Consider the following 13,437-nt stretch of genomic DNA (forward strand, 5'->3'; position numbering starts at 1 on the left):
CAAGTTGGCTGTATGTCTTTTGAGTGGTGGACCATTCTTGATACACATGGGAAACTGTTGAGCGTTAAAAAAACAACAGCGTTGCAGTTCTTGACACAAACTGGTACCCCTGGCACCGACTACCATGCCCCGTTGAAAGGCACGTAAATATTTTGTCTTGCCCATTCACCCTCTGAATGGCACACACACACAATCCATGTCTGAATTGTCTCAAGCTTTACAATCTTTTTTTAAACCTTTCCCCTCCTCTTTATCTACACTGATTTAAGTGGATTTAACTAGTAACATCCATAAGGGATTATAGCGTTAACCTGGATTCACCTGGTCAGCATATGTCATGGAAAGAGCAGGTGTTCTTAATGTTTTATACACTCAGTGTAACTCATGGCACTGACACTTACCACTGCATATACATTCAGAGCACAAGACACTTTAAAAATAAAATAGTGTATATTTTTGGTCTAGTGTTCAATTTTCTTCTCTATTGATCAATACTGTATGCTATGCGCACACAGTTGTCTGTTGTCGATCTGGAACCACTGACAGAGTAGGGGAGTATCTGTGGCCACATGATAAAACACTAGTCTGGCATCAGTAGTCTGAAAATAGGAGGAAACCAGTTGGACATGTACATCAACATATGGCAGTTGACATTAATATTGTCAAAAACTCATCCTTAGATGTCTCACACTTTTTGAATGAACTTGTGCCTTTGGCCAGGATCCAATTTTCCCACGGAGCTGGTGTGTGAAGGACCATATAGAATCATCTGAATGAGGCTTATTCATGATTCAGTGGGATTATAGCATAGTTGAATTCCATTTCATTTCCAATGATTTTAAGAAATTAATGGAAAGCCATGTACTGATTGTATTTGTATGTTATGAATCGCTACTTGAATATGTACAAAAACAGTTTGTTGATTTAGTGTGTCAGTTTTGTGGAGGTCCAAAATTAATGTAAAATCCAGACATTTGAGGAATGACACGCAGTATGACATGAGCGATACCAAAAACATAGCTACTGCAGTCAGTTTACAACCAGAGTTTCCAGTGGCTCGGGTGGTTGTTGTCCTTGATGGTCTTTTTTGCCTTCCTGTGACATCGGGTGGTGTAAATGTCCTGGAGGGCAGGTAGTTTTCCCCCAGTGATGCGTTGTGCAGTTGCTGTACCAGGCGGTGATACAGCCTGACAGGATGCTCTTGATTGTGCATCTGTAAAAGTTTGTGACCTTTTTTGGTGACAAGCCAAATTTCTTCAGCCTCCTGAGGTTGAAGAGGCGCTGTTTTCCTCCTTCACCATGCGGTCTGTGTGGGTGGACCATTTCCTTCCTGTTTGGCCCTGTCCGGGGGTATCATCGGATGGGGCCACAGTGTCTCCTGACCCCTCCTGTCTCAGCCTCCAGTATTTATGCTGCAGTAGTTTGTGTCAGGGGGCTAGGGTCAGTTTGTTATATCTGGAGTACTTCTCCTGTCTTATCCGGTGTCCTGTGTGAATTTAAGTATGCTCTCTGTAATTCTCTCTTTCTTTCTCTCTCTCGGAGGACCTGAGCCCTAGGACCATGCCTCAGGACTACCTGGCATGATGACTCCTTGCTGTCCCCAGTCCACCTGGCTGTGCTGCTGCTCCAGTTTCAACTGTTCTGCCTGCGGCTATGGAATCCCGACCTGTTCACCGGACGTGCTACCTGTCCCAGACCTATTATTTGACCATGCTGGTCATTTATGAACATTTGAACATCTTGGCCATGTTCTATTATAATCTCCACCCGGCACAGCCAGAAGATGACTGGCCCACCCTTCATAGCCTGGTTCCTCTATGTTTCTTCCTAGCTTTTGGCCTTTCTAGGGAGTTTTTCCCAGCCAACGTGCTTCAACACCTGCATTGCTTGCTGTTTGGGGTTTTAGGCTGGGTTTCTGTACAGCACTTTGAGATATCAGCTGATGTACGAAGGGCTATATAAATAAATTTGATTTGATTTCAATTTGTCCGTGATGTGTATGCCGAGGAACTTAAAACTTTCCACTTCTCCACTACTGTCCTGTTGATGTGGATAGGGGGGATGCTCCCTCTGCTGTTTCCTGAAGTCCACGATCATCTCCTTTGTTTTATTGACGTTGAGCGTGAGGTTATTTTCCTGACACCACACTCCCGAGGGTGTAGCATAAGAACAGCTTCATTGGCACAATGGACAATAACCTTGCACAATGTTCTAATCTAACATTCTAATCTATATCTGCTTAATTTGTAAATTATGTCAGTGTTGGAGCCCCTGGCTATCCATAAAAGGAAAAAAACAAGAATATGGTTTCGTCTGGTTTGCATATTAATATAAGAAATTGGAAATGATTTATAGGTTTATAAGTATATTTTATCCAATTACATTTTTGATACTTAAGTATATTTAAAACCACATACTTTTAGACTATTACTCTAGTATTTTACTGGGTGACTTTAACTTGAGTAAAAGTAAAGATACCTTAATAGAAAATGAGTCAGTCATGTATGACAATTGGGTACTTTTTCCACCACTGCACTGGTTCTGTATATAAGCCATTTAGCAATAACTTTGACCCAAAGCGACTTAGATACGATCATGCTTGCTTCGTCCCGTAAAGTATTGTTCCTAGAGAAACTGAATATGCCGCTGTTAATTAAAGTGGCTAGAGATTGAGTCAGTATGTTGGCAGCAGCCACTCAATGTAAGGGAATTACCCCCCTGAAATGGACAAAAAAGAATGGCAAAACATTGGCATTGGACAAACCATATACACGGTGTCCAATACCACCCGATGTGGCGTTGATTCGTGTAAAGTTGATTGCAAATGCCATATGGCAAATGCCAGTTGTAACACTTCAAAAATGAAACAGGTGGTGAATGCGCTCCACCGGGGTTTTTCATATTGCAAATGCAACCCAAGTCAACATCCAAATGCAAAATTTTTAAAAAGTGAAATTTTGTTCACAAACTTATCACCCCCCAAAAAAGTGCTTTCTGGACCGTTTTTCGAAATTCTTTCGATTTTTTTGTCAATTACACATGTGCAAGAACTGTATGAATATACTTTTGTCCAATTTTATTATCATTTTTTTAAATTACTTGCGCATAAGGCACATGTTTTGTCCATTTGCAATATGATTTCATAGGAAGTCAAAAGTCAAAAATAGCAAAATTTTATAAAAAACTTTACACACCCTTAATAATTAAAAATAGGATGTAATAAATGAATAAATATTCTTATTCATTTCTTTGCACTTGTGTGCGTATAAGGTAGTTGTTGTGAAATTGTTAGATAACTTGTTAGATATTACTGCAAGGTCAGAACTAGAAGCACAAGCATTTCGCTACACTCGCATTAACATCTGCTAACCATGTGTATGTGATTTGATTGAATGTTTTCCCCAAAAAACCTACCACTGCTTTGATTTCTAATTTGATCAGTATTGGTTTATGCTGTTAAAATTTCTGTTTAAGCAATAAACAAATTTTAAAAAGAACATCTCTGGTTGTAAACTGACTGCAGTAGCTATGTTTTTGGTATCGCGCGTGTCATTCCTCAACTGTCTGGATTTTACATTAATTTTGGATCTCCACCAAACTGACACACTAAATTAACTAACTGTTTTTGTACATATTCAAGTAGCGATTCATAACATACAAATACAATCAGTACATGGCTTTCCATTAATTTCTTAAACTCATTGGAAATGAAATGGAATTCAACTATGCTATAATCCCACTGAAACATGAATAAGCCTCATTCAGATGATTTTATATGGTCCTTTACCCACCAGCTCCGTGGGAAAATTGGATCCTGGCCAAAGGCACAAGTCATCGAGGATGAGTTTTTGACAATATTAATGTCAACTGCCATATGTTGATGTACATGTCCAACTGGTTTCCTCCTATTTTCAGACTACTGATGCCAGACTAGTGTTTTATCATGGGGCCACAGATACTCCCCTACTCTGTCAGTGGTTCCAGATCGACAACAGACAACTGTGTGCGCATAGCATACAGTATTGAGCAATAGAGAAGAAAATTGAACACTAGACCAAAAATATACACCATTTTATTTTAAAGTGTCTTGTGCCATCCCAAACAACGTACAATAAAATGAAATTGAAATTAAAGCTAAAGGGCATATGCAGTAGGGTTGATAAAGGTCAAGATAAGTTTGACTGGGACTAGTGGAAGCGTAGGATGTTTGGTAACATTTGGCATCCTAAACTTGTTTACATGTGACAAAGTAGGCTACAGGACCATATAGTGCTTCTACCCAAGTGGTGGCCCATCATGTCTTTAGGAGCTACAGTCTTTTTCATTTTTTTTCCAACCAGACATAGCTAGAATGTTATGGAGTGATATTAGTGCCAACATAAACTGAATTTCAGATTCAACATCATATCGCTCCATAAACTCTAGTGTGCCTGGTTTGGCCAAAGATTACTACACATTTTGGCCCTCCAGGAAAAATGCCAAACTCTCTTTGAAGTCTCTGACTTCCTCCCTATAGGCTCTCGTTGTTGGTGATCAGGCCCTACCACATTTGTGTCATTGGCAAACTTAATGATTGTGTTGGAGCAACAGGTAAACATGGAGTACAGGAAGGGACTAAGCAGGCACCCCTGAGGGGTCCCCGTGTTGAGGGTCAGCTTGGCAGATTTTTTTATTTGACCTTTATTTAACCAGGTAGGCTAGTTGAGGACAAGTTCTCATTTACAACTGCGACCTGGCCAAGGTAAAGCATAGCAGTGTGAACAGACAACAACACAGAGTTACACATGGAGTAAACAATAAACAAGTCAATAACACAGTAGAAAAAAGAAAAAAGAGTTCATAATTACAATTTTGCAGATTAACACTGGAGTGATAAATGATCAGATGGTCATGTGCAGGTAGAGATACTGGTGTGCAAAAGAGCAGAAAAGTAAATAAATAAAAACCGTATGGGGATGAGGTAGGTAAATTGGGTTGGCTATTTACCGATGGACTATGTACAGCTGCAGCGATCGGTTAGCTGCTCAGATAGCAGATGTTTAAAGTTGGTGAGGGAGATAAAAGTCTCCAACTTCAGCGATTTTTGCAATTCGTTCCAGTCACAGGCAGCAGAGAACTGGAAGGAAAGGCGGCCAAATGAGGTGTTGGCTTTAGGGATGATCAGTGAGATACACCTGCTGGAGCGCATGCTACGGGTGGGTGTTGCCATCGTGACCAGTGAACTGAGATAAGGCGGAGCTTTACCTAGCATGGACTTGTAGATGACCTGGAGCCAGTGGGTCTGGCGACGAATATGTAGCGAGGGCCAGCCGACTAGAGCATACAGGTCGCAGTGGTGGGTGGTATAAGGTGCTTTAGTAACAAAACGGATGGCACTGTGATAAACTGCATCCAGTTTGCTGAGTAGAGTATTGGAAGCTATTTTGTAGATGACATCGCCGAAGTCGAGGATCGGTAGGATAGTCAGTTTTACTAGGGTAAGTTTGGCGGCGTGAGTGAAGGAGGCTTTGTTGTGGAATAGAAAGCCGACTCTAGATTAGACTCTCTGAATGTATATGCAGTGGTAAGTGTCAGTGCCATGAGTTACACTGAGTGTATAAAACATTAAGAACACCTGCTCTTTCCATGACTTATGCTGACCAGGTAAATCCAGGTTAAAGCTATAATCCCTTATGGATGTCACTAGTTAAATCCACTTAAATCAGTGTAGATAAGGAGGAGGAGACAGGTTTTAAAAAAATATTGTAAAGCTTGAGACAATTGAGACATGGATTGTGTGTGTGTGCCATTCAGAGGGTGAACGGGCAAGAGAAAATATTTACGTGCCTTTCAACGGGGCATGTTAGTAGGTGCCAGGGGTACCAGTTTGTGTCAAGAACTGTAACGCTGCTGGGTTTTATACGCTCAATAGATTTCCGTGTGTATCAAGAATGATCCACCACTCAAAAGACATACAGCCAACTTGACAGAACTGTGGGAGCCATTCGAGTCAACATGGGCCAGCATCCCTGTGAATGTGTTGTACACTCAGTACATTAATAGTATTGGTACCGTGTTCTTGCCATAACCTGTAAAGCTGGAGCAGCCTGCGAGGCAGGGGGAGGTGTAGGTGATGCCGTTGTCTGAACACACAGGGTCCCACTCCCCAGCCAAGCAGGAGCAGTCTCTGTTACACTCTGACAACAGGCTGCCATCGTACACCAGGGGACCTGGGGGACAGAGAAAATGGCTGGTAATAATGATGTTTAAATAATTGTTGCTGAACTATCATTGGCTCAGTAACAACCATACTGTATATTCCCACAAGAGGGAGCCCCGGCACAAGCCCATGTGTGTTTTGGTCAAACTCTCCCTCATATTCCACTGATCAAAACTTTTGTTTTTATCAACCCACCAACCAACTAATCAGATATCATATTTACCCGTTGTAGGACACGGTCAGACCAGCCACCTGAATGTTGTCACACTTAGTGCCAGACTGCAGAGGGAGGAGGAGGTAGGCCATGAAGGAGGTGACGAAAGACAGCTGGGCTCCAGACACAACGCCAAGCTTATACCTCTTCATCAGTAGACCTCCCAGGAATATCCCTACCGCACCCACAGGCAGGTTCAACTCACCTGGAAAAGTTATACTCACACGTCTTTAGTGCTACCAGTGTGCTGGAGTTTCATTTCCACTCATGTTCAACAAACCTACAGGGTTTGGGAGAGAACAAAAAAAGTGTATTTAATGCCGTTCAACATCAGTACTGACAGGATGGAACATTTCAGCTGGAGCATGTCCAGGTTTCTATGGCTTTGTTGAGACAGGCAGCCCAATTCAGTCAATTGTTTTGAGTAATTGCTCTATTGACCAATCAGATATGCTCTGAAAAAGAGCTGATGCGAAAATATCTAATGTGAAAATTTCCCATCATTATTCAACAGGCTAATGGTTCTCCAGTTGTCTATATAAAGAGTATCCTTATTAAGTTTGGGAATCAAAGTAATTACACCTTGCTTTAAGGAAGCCATTAACTCCCCATTTCCTATTGATTGGTGAAACATAGCAAGAATGAAAGGAATCAATTTATCATTGAATGCTTTATAAAACTCGCTTATTAAACATACACTTCCAGGGGACCTATTGTCCTTAAGGCTTTTAATACAGTCTTTTATCTCAATTTCAGATAACTCATCATCACAAAAATCCCTGAAATCATTATCCATCTTTTTAGCAATGTTTACAACACGTCATGCTCTATCAACTGAGCTACGAAGGAGCACGTCCACGTCACTAGAATGATGACAAGCCATTTCAACTGATTCTAAAGGGAATCATAGAATTCCAAACTCATTTCTATGGCAACACAGTTGTCAATTTTGTAAACAATCATTTTCGAACGTGTGTTGCCAAGAGACATCTAACCGACGTTCTATGGAACGTTTTCTGTGCGAAAACAACAACTTCAGTTTGCTGCTTGACAACAAACTTGTTTGATTTTTGAGACCTGAGAACAATCGACTGGAAAATGCCTGGGTGCTTTTCAAGACTGGCAGAGAGAGTGTGTGGACGTCGGCGGCCTACTGCATCGACAGGTTGTTCAAATTCATTTGTGGCTTGTTTTTCTTGTCTTTTTCTATTTTGCAGGACTCGTGATCGTCGACAGGTGGACAGCGATTTCGAAGAGGGTATGTGGAGTTTAAAACTCTTCTTTTACTACATTTAACAATGTCATTATAATTTGCGAAATGTTGTGTTTTCTATCATTCAGACTTGGCAAAAATGCTTGTGCTAGAGATGTTGTAGCTAGCTAGCTTGCTAGTTAACATTAACTTTAGTAACTGTTGCTAAGCGATCGACTTTTGCTACCTAGCTAGCTAGTATTAGCAATCTTTATGTCCTAACAATAGTTTATTTTATATTCCAATGTTCCTCATTTTAGAAACAACTGTCCTGGATGAGGTCCAGTTGGATGTGCCATTGGATGATGTGCCAGATGTTCCACAGCTGCCAGTCCTCCTTGATGACCAGAATGCTGCTATCATCCTTGAGGATGTGCCAGATGTGCAGACTATCCTTGAGGTACTTTGACATGAAACAAATCTCTTGTCTGCTTTCTGCTTTAGGAGGCCACTGGCAGAGGCCACTCTTTTCTTTGTCATAGGACGAGGCCAAGTTCATCCGTACCTATAACGACTTTGTGGACTACCTGAGTGACCCCTCCAAGCGGAATGACATTGAGAGGGAGCTGGCTGAGGCAAAGGTGAGTTCATTAACTCTTTCAAGTGTCACTGAGTTCTTCCACATGCATGTCTTTATACATCACAGTAGCTGATCTATATGAAATCATTCCTATTTTCTCCAAATGTGTTTTCTTGTCCTAGATCCATCATGTGAACATGATAGATGTCCTCTTTGAACTGGTGCTGTTTGGGATGATGACAGCTCAGAAGTCCCTGATGGTGGTAAGTAGCATCTCACTGGTACATGTTTTGATATCTCTCTATTAGCAGTTTCACTTAAATTCCTCATCTCTTCTATTCTCTCCTCTTTTCTCCTCCTTTGTTTCCTTTAGCACCCTGGTGGGTTCGTGGTGCGTCTGAACGCTCTCCTGTACTCCTTCCTGCCCACTGCTGCCAACATGGAGCCAGAGGCTGACAGATACCTGCTGCTGCTCAATGTAAGAGTCAAGAGGTTACTTCCTGTTTACTTCCATATTCTTAGTGTACTTCCTTATTCATGGTTAACCAGGTTCCAATGCCATTTTAAGGGGAGTATTTCTAATTGTCTCTCTCCTCTTGATAAGCTAGTAACTCAGAACCATTTTCTATGTGTTGTGTGGTGTTATCTTCAGGGCGGACTGATGGCTCTGCTAGATGAGATGTTTGGCCAGCAGCTGGCCTGGTATTTTAACTCCGAGTCTCTGGTCTCTGAGCTCTCCAGCCTCCTGGAGTACCACTTGGAGAGCCTCATGGCCAGCATGTAGTCCTACTGCAGGGAGCATACTCCTTTCTCCTTCTCTCTCTCTTTTGAAGGAATTGAGGACTTGAAGTGCTTTGTTGAACCATGATTAGTTAACACCCATGAATTTAATGTATTCTCTTGTTTTCTCTCCCCACAGGATTCTTGTGACACTTTGCCACCCAACAGGGATCTAGACACCAATGCCCTACATTACTTTGCACTGAATTTGACATTTTAAAATAAAATAAGTTGTAGTTCAAAAACATTTTTGTTTCTGTCTTTTCATCTATTTGATTTATGACAATTTCCTCTTCCTAGAGTTATAATGCTAATATTAGATTACATGAACAATGATTCTTTATTATCTGCATATGGAAATAAAAAACAACGTTTAGTTGATTTACAGATACTACAGGCCCACACATTATATGGTTTTGTACTGTGGTTTGTGATACTGTACTATTTAAAAACATGTAGGACTACATACACTGAGTGCACAAAACATAAGAAACATCTTCTTCATATTGAGTTGCACACTCTTTTCCCCTCAGAACAGCCTCATTTCGTCTCAGCATGGTACAAGCTGCCCTAAGCGTTCCACAAGGATGCTGGCCCATGTTGTGTCAAGTTGGCTGGATGTCCTTTGGGTGGTGGACCATTCTTGAGACACATGGGAAACAGTTGAGCATGAAAAAAACAGCAGTGTTGCAGTTCTTGACACACTTAACCCGGTGCACCTGGCACCTACTACCATACACCGTTCAAAGACAGTTAAATCTTTTCTCTTGCCGAATCACCCTCTGAATGACACACACAACCCATGTCTCAATTCTCTCAAGGTTTTAAAATATTTCTTTCTCCCCTTCATCTACTCTGACTGAAGTGGATTCAACAAGTGACATCAATAAGGGGTCATAGCTTTCACTTGGTCAGTCTATGTCATGGAAAGAGCAGGTGTCCTCGATGTTTTGTATTATCAGTGTGTGTAGTAACCTGGTACAGTATAAAGTATACCACTAGAGGGGATAATTGCTTCAGTCTTGAATGTTACTTCTCACTATCCCTACATTAAAAGTCTGCCATTGTAGACTCCGGTAACTTCGGTATCTTAGTTTTTTATATTTGCCATTAATGTCTGAACCATTTCCCGTCTTTCCCACTGAAACCAGTAATGTGAGCGTTCATTTGAGAGAGGGTGTAGTAGTGCATACTGACCACTAGTTGGATCATAGTGTGGGTGGTGGAGTTTATGCAGGAACACAGAGGGTAGAGGCATTCTCCATCACAGTAGAAGGCAGAGTAACCCGTAGGAGCCAATACCCAGTCCTAATGGAGAGAAATACCATAGAAATCGAATGACAAGATTAGATGAATGACTAGAATAGACTCTTTCTATGAGAAATACATGATAAAGAATGCAAAGAACATACTCTACAATGCACATCCTACACAAATGCCTTGCTTCCCTAAAAATACTGTGTGTTACAGCAAATAAGGTGGTACAATATTAGCTCATGATTATCTATTCAGTACAATGTGTAGTTAAGAGAGATAGAATCTCACCTTCCAGCCTTGTTCACTGAATCTCACAGATAATTCATTTCTCTTACAAGCCTGACGCCCACTGTTGACATGTGATCTGAAAGGGACCAAAAAATATGTTATGAACCAGGAAAGACTAATGTCCACTTTGGATGCATTGGATTTCAAATGAAATGTAAACGCAACTTCAGTAATTTTGTAATTGGGATGATTTATCCCTTTAAACTGTGTATAAAACAAGTTTAACTACAAGACAAAAAACCAGTGTTGCCCCCTGACCTTGTATGTATACTGGGCAAGGCCAGGTCGTATTTGGGCTTCTTCTTATGGGGGTTGGGTTTCAGGATGCCTGGGGGCGACGGAGCCTGGCTGGCCCTGAAGAAGTTGGTTAGATGAGTACTTGAAGGCTTATATCTATATTTTGGAATGTTGGATGATGATTTCGGGAAAAATCATGGAAAAGGGACCAGACCACTTTTTTTGTTAGTTAACCTAAACAAATCACCACCCTCTATAGAATAACAACAGTGACAACAGTTGACTGCTATTTAAGTAATAATTTGACTGTCAAATCCATGTATTGGTATGTGGCCATTGACTTTTATGGAGAGACCGCCCCAAATTTTCTGTGCCATTTCCTGGCCATTTCATTAACTCCGTGTTCTAAGCTCTGCGCATCCCAGCGCTTGGATAAATCAATGGTACAAACCTTAAGATATTGATCTTGAAAGAGTTGCATAACGGGCTGCAGGGAGGTCAGGCGCAGGATAGCAGAACTGGGTATTAACCGGAGCAGTTTAATGAGGAAAAATCCAAAGGCACCCAGAACAACAGAATATGGGTTGAAATAACCCGTCGCAAACCAGTCTGAAGTACACATACACTTTACAACAAACAATTCCACACACAGGCATGGGGGAAACAGAGGGCTATATACACGTCAAGTAATGAGGGAATGTAAACCAGGTGTGTGGGAAAACAAGACAAAACAAATGGAAAATGAAAGGTGGATCGGCAATGGCTAGAAGACCGGTGACGTCGACCGCCGAACGCAGCCCGAACAAGGAGAGGAACCGACTTCAGTGGAAGTCGTGACAGATCTGTTTAAAACAATCAATCTTGTCATCGTGATCTGAGGTTAACATTTTGTGTAATTCTACTAAGTTTTATAGGGTGAAAATGCAAGCTTGTGTAAGGTAGTAACTCAAACTGTCCGCATTTGGGAAATTTGCGCAATATAAATCAAATCAAATTTTATTTGTCACATATACATTGTTAGTAGATGTTAATGCGAGTGTAGCGAAATGCTTGTGCTTCTAGTTCCGACAATGCAGTAATAACCGACGAGTAATCGAGCTAACAATTACAAAACTACTACCTTATACACACAAGTGTAAAGGGATAAAGAATATGTACATAAAGATATATGAATGAGTGATGGTACAGAGCAGCATAGGCAAATTGCAGTAGATATATATACATATGAGATAAATAATGTAGGGTATGTAAACATTATATTTAGTAGCATTGTTTAAAGTGGCTAGTGATATATTTTACATCAATTCCCATCAATTCCCATTATTAAAGTGGCTGGAGTTAAGTCAGTGTGTTGGCAGCAGCCACTCAATGTTAGTGGTGGCTGTTTAACAGTCTGATGGCCTTGAGATAGAAGCTGTTTTTCAGTCTCTCGGTCCCAGCTTTGATGCACCTGTACTGACCTCGCCTTCTGGATGATAGCATGGTGAACGGGCAGTGGCTCGGGTGGTTGTTGTCCTTGATGATTTTTATGGCCTTCCTGTGACATCGGGTGGTGTAGGTGTCCTGGAGGGCAGGTAGTTTGCCCCCAGTGATGCATTGTGCAGACCTCACTACCCTCTGGAGAGCCTTACGGTTGTGGGCGGAGCAGTTGCCGTACCAGGCGGTGATACAGCCCGACAGGATGCTCTCGATTGTGCATCTGTAGAAGTTTGTGAGTGCTTTTGGTGACAAGCCGAATTTCTTCAGCCTCCTTCAGCCTCCTGAGCCTCCTGTGTGGGTGGACTCCTGAGCCTCCTGTGTGGGTGGACCAATTCAGTTTGTCTGTGATGTGTACGCCGAGGAACTTAAAACTTACTACCCTCTCCACTACTGTTCCATCGATGTGGATAGGGGGGTGTTCCCTCTACTGTTTCCTGAAGTCCACAATCATCTCCTTAGGTTTGTTGACGTTGAGTGTGAGGTTATTTTCCTGACACCACACTCCGAGGGCCCGCACCTCCTCCCTGTAGGCCGTCTCGTCGTTGTTGGTAATCAAGCCTACCACTGTTGTGTCGTCCGCAAACTTGATGATTGAGTTGGAGGCGTGCGTGGCCACGCAGTCGGTGAACAGGGAGTACAGGAGAGGGCTCAGAACGCACCCTTGTGGGGCCCCAGTGTTGAGGATCAGCGGGGTGGAGATGTTGTTACTTACCCTCACCACCTGGGGGCGGCCCATCAGGAAGTCCAGTACCCAGTTGCACAGGGCGGGGTCGAGACCCAGGGTCTCTTGATGACGAGTTTGGAGGGTACTATGGTGTTAAATGCTGAGTTGTATTCGATGAACAGCATTCTCACGTAGGTATTCCTCTTGTCCAGATGGGTTAGGGCAGTGTGCAGTGTGGTTGAGATTGCATCGTTTGTGGACCTATTTGGGCGGTAAGCAAATTGGAGTGGGTCTAGGGTGTTAGGTAGGGTGGAGGTGATATGGTCCTTGACTAGTCTCTCAAAGCACTTCATGATGACGGAAGTGAGTGCTACGGGCGGTAGTCGTTTAGCTCAGTTACCGTAGCTTTCTTGGGAACAGGAACAATGTTGGCCCTCTTGAAGCATGTGGGAACAGCAGACAGATGAGATAGGGATCGATTGAATATGTCCGTAAACACACCAGCCAGCTGGTCTGCGCATGCTCTGAGGGCGCGGCTGGGGATGCC

At 42.2% G+C, this 13,437-nt stretch overlaps 1 long non-coding RNA gene across 2 annotated transcripts; it reads right to left on the minus strand.

Annotated features, from left to right (window-relative positions):
- Window positions 1-5,963: 5,963 nt before the first annotated feature.
- LOC121844378 lies at window positions 5,964-10,715 on the minus strand. Of its 2 annotated transcripts, XR_006081969.1 has the most exons (4): window positions 10,511-10,715; window positions 10,163-10,273; window positions 6,423-6,693; window positions 5,965-6,209 (listed from the first exon to the last, which is right to left on the minus strand). It is a non-coding gene; the product is annotated as an uncharacterized LOC121844378 (long non-coding RNA). The 2 variants fall into 2 exon arrangements; XR_006081968.1 differs by having other exon boundaries at window positions 5,964-6,693; window positions 10,511-10,713.
- Window positions 10,716-13,437: the final 2,722 nt, after the last annotated feature.

The sequence above is a fragment of the Oncorhynchus tshawytscha genome, unplaced genomic scaffold (genome assembly GCF_018296145.1).
Source record: "Oncorhynchus tshawytscha isolate Ot180627B unplaced genomic scaffold, Otsh_v2.0 Un_contig_4824_pilon_pilon, whole genome shotgun sequence".
Classification (NCBI taxonomy): domain Eukaryota; kingdom Metazoa; phylum Chordata; class Actinopteri; order Salmoniformes; family Salmonidae; genus Oncorhynchus; species Oncorhynchus tshawytscha.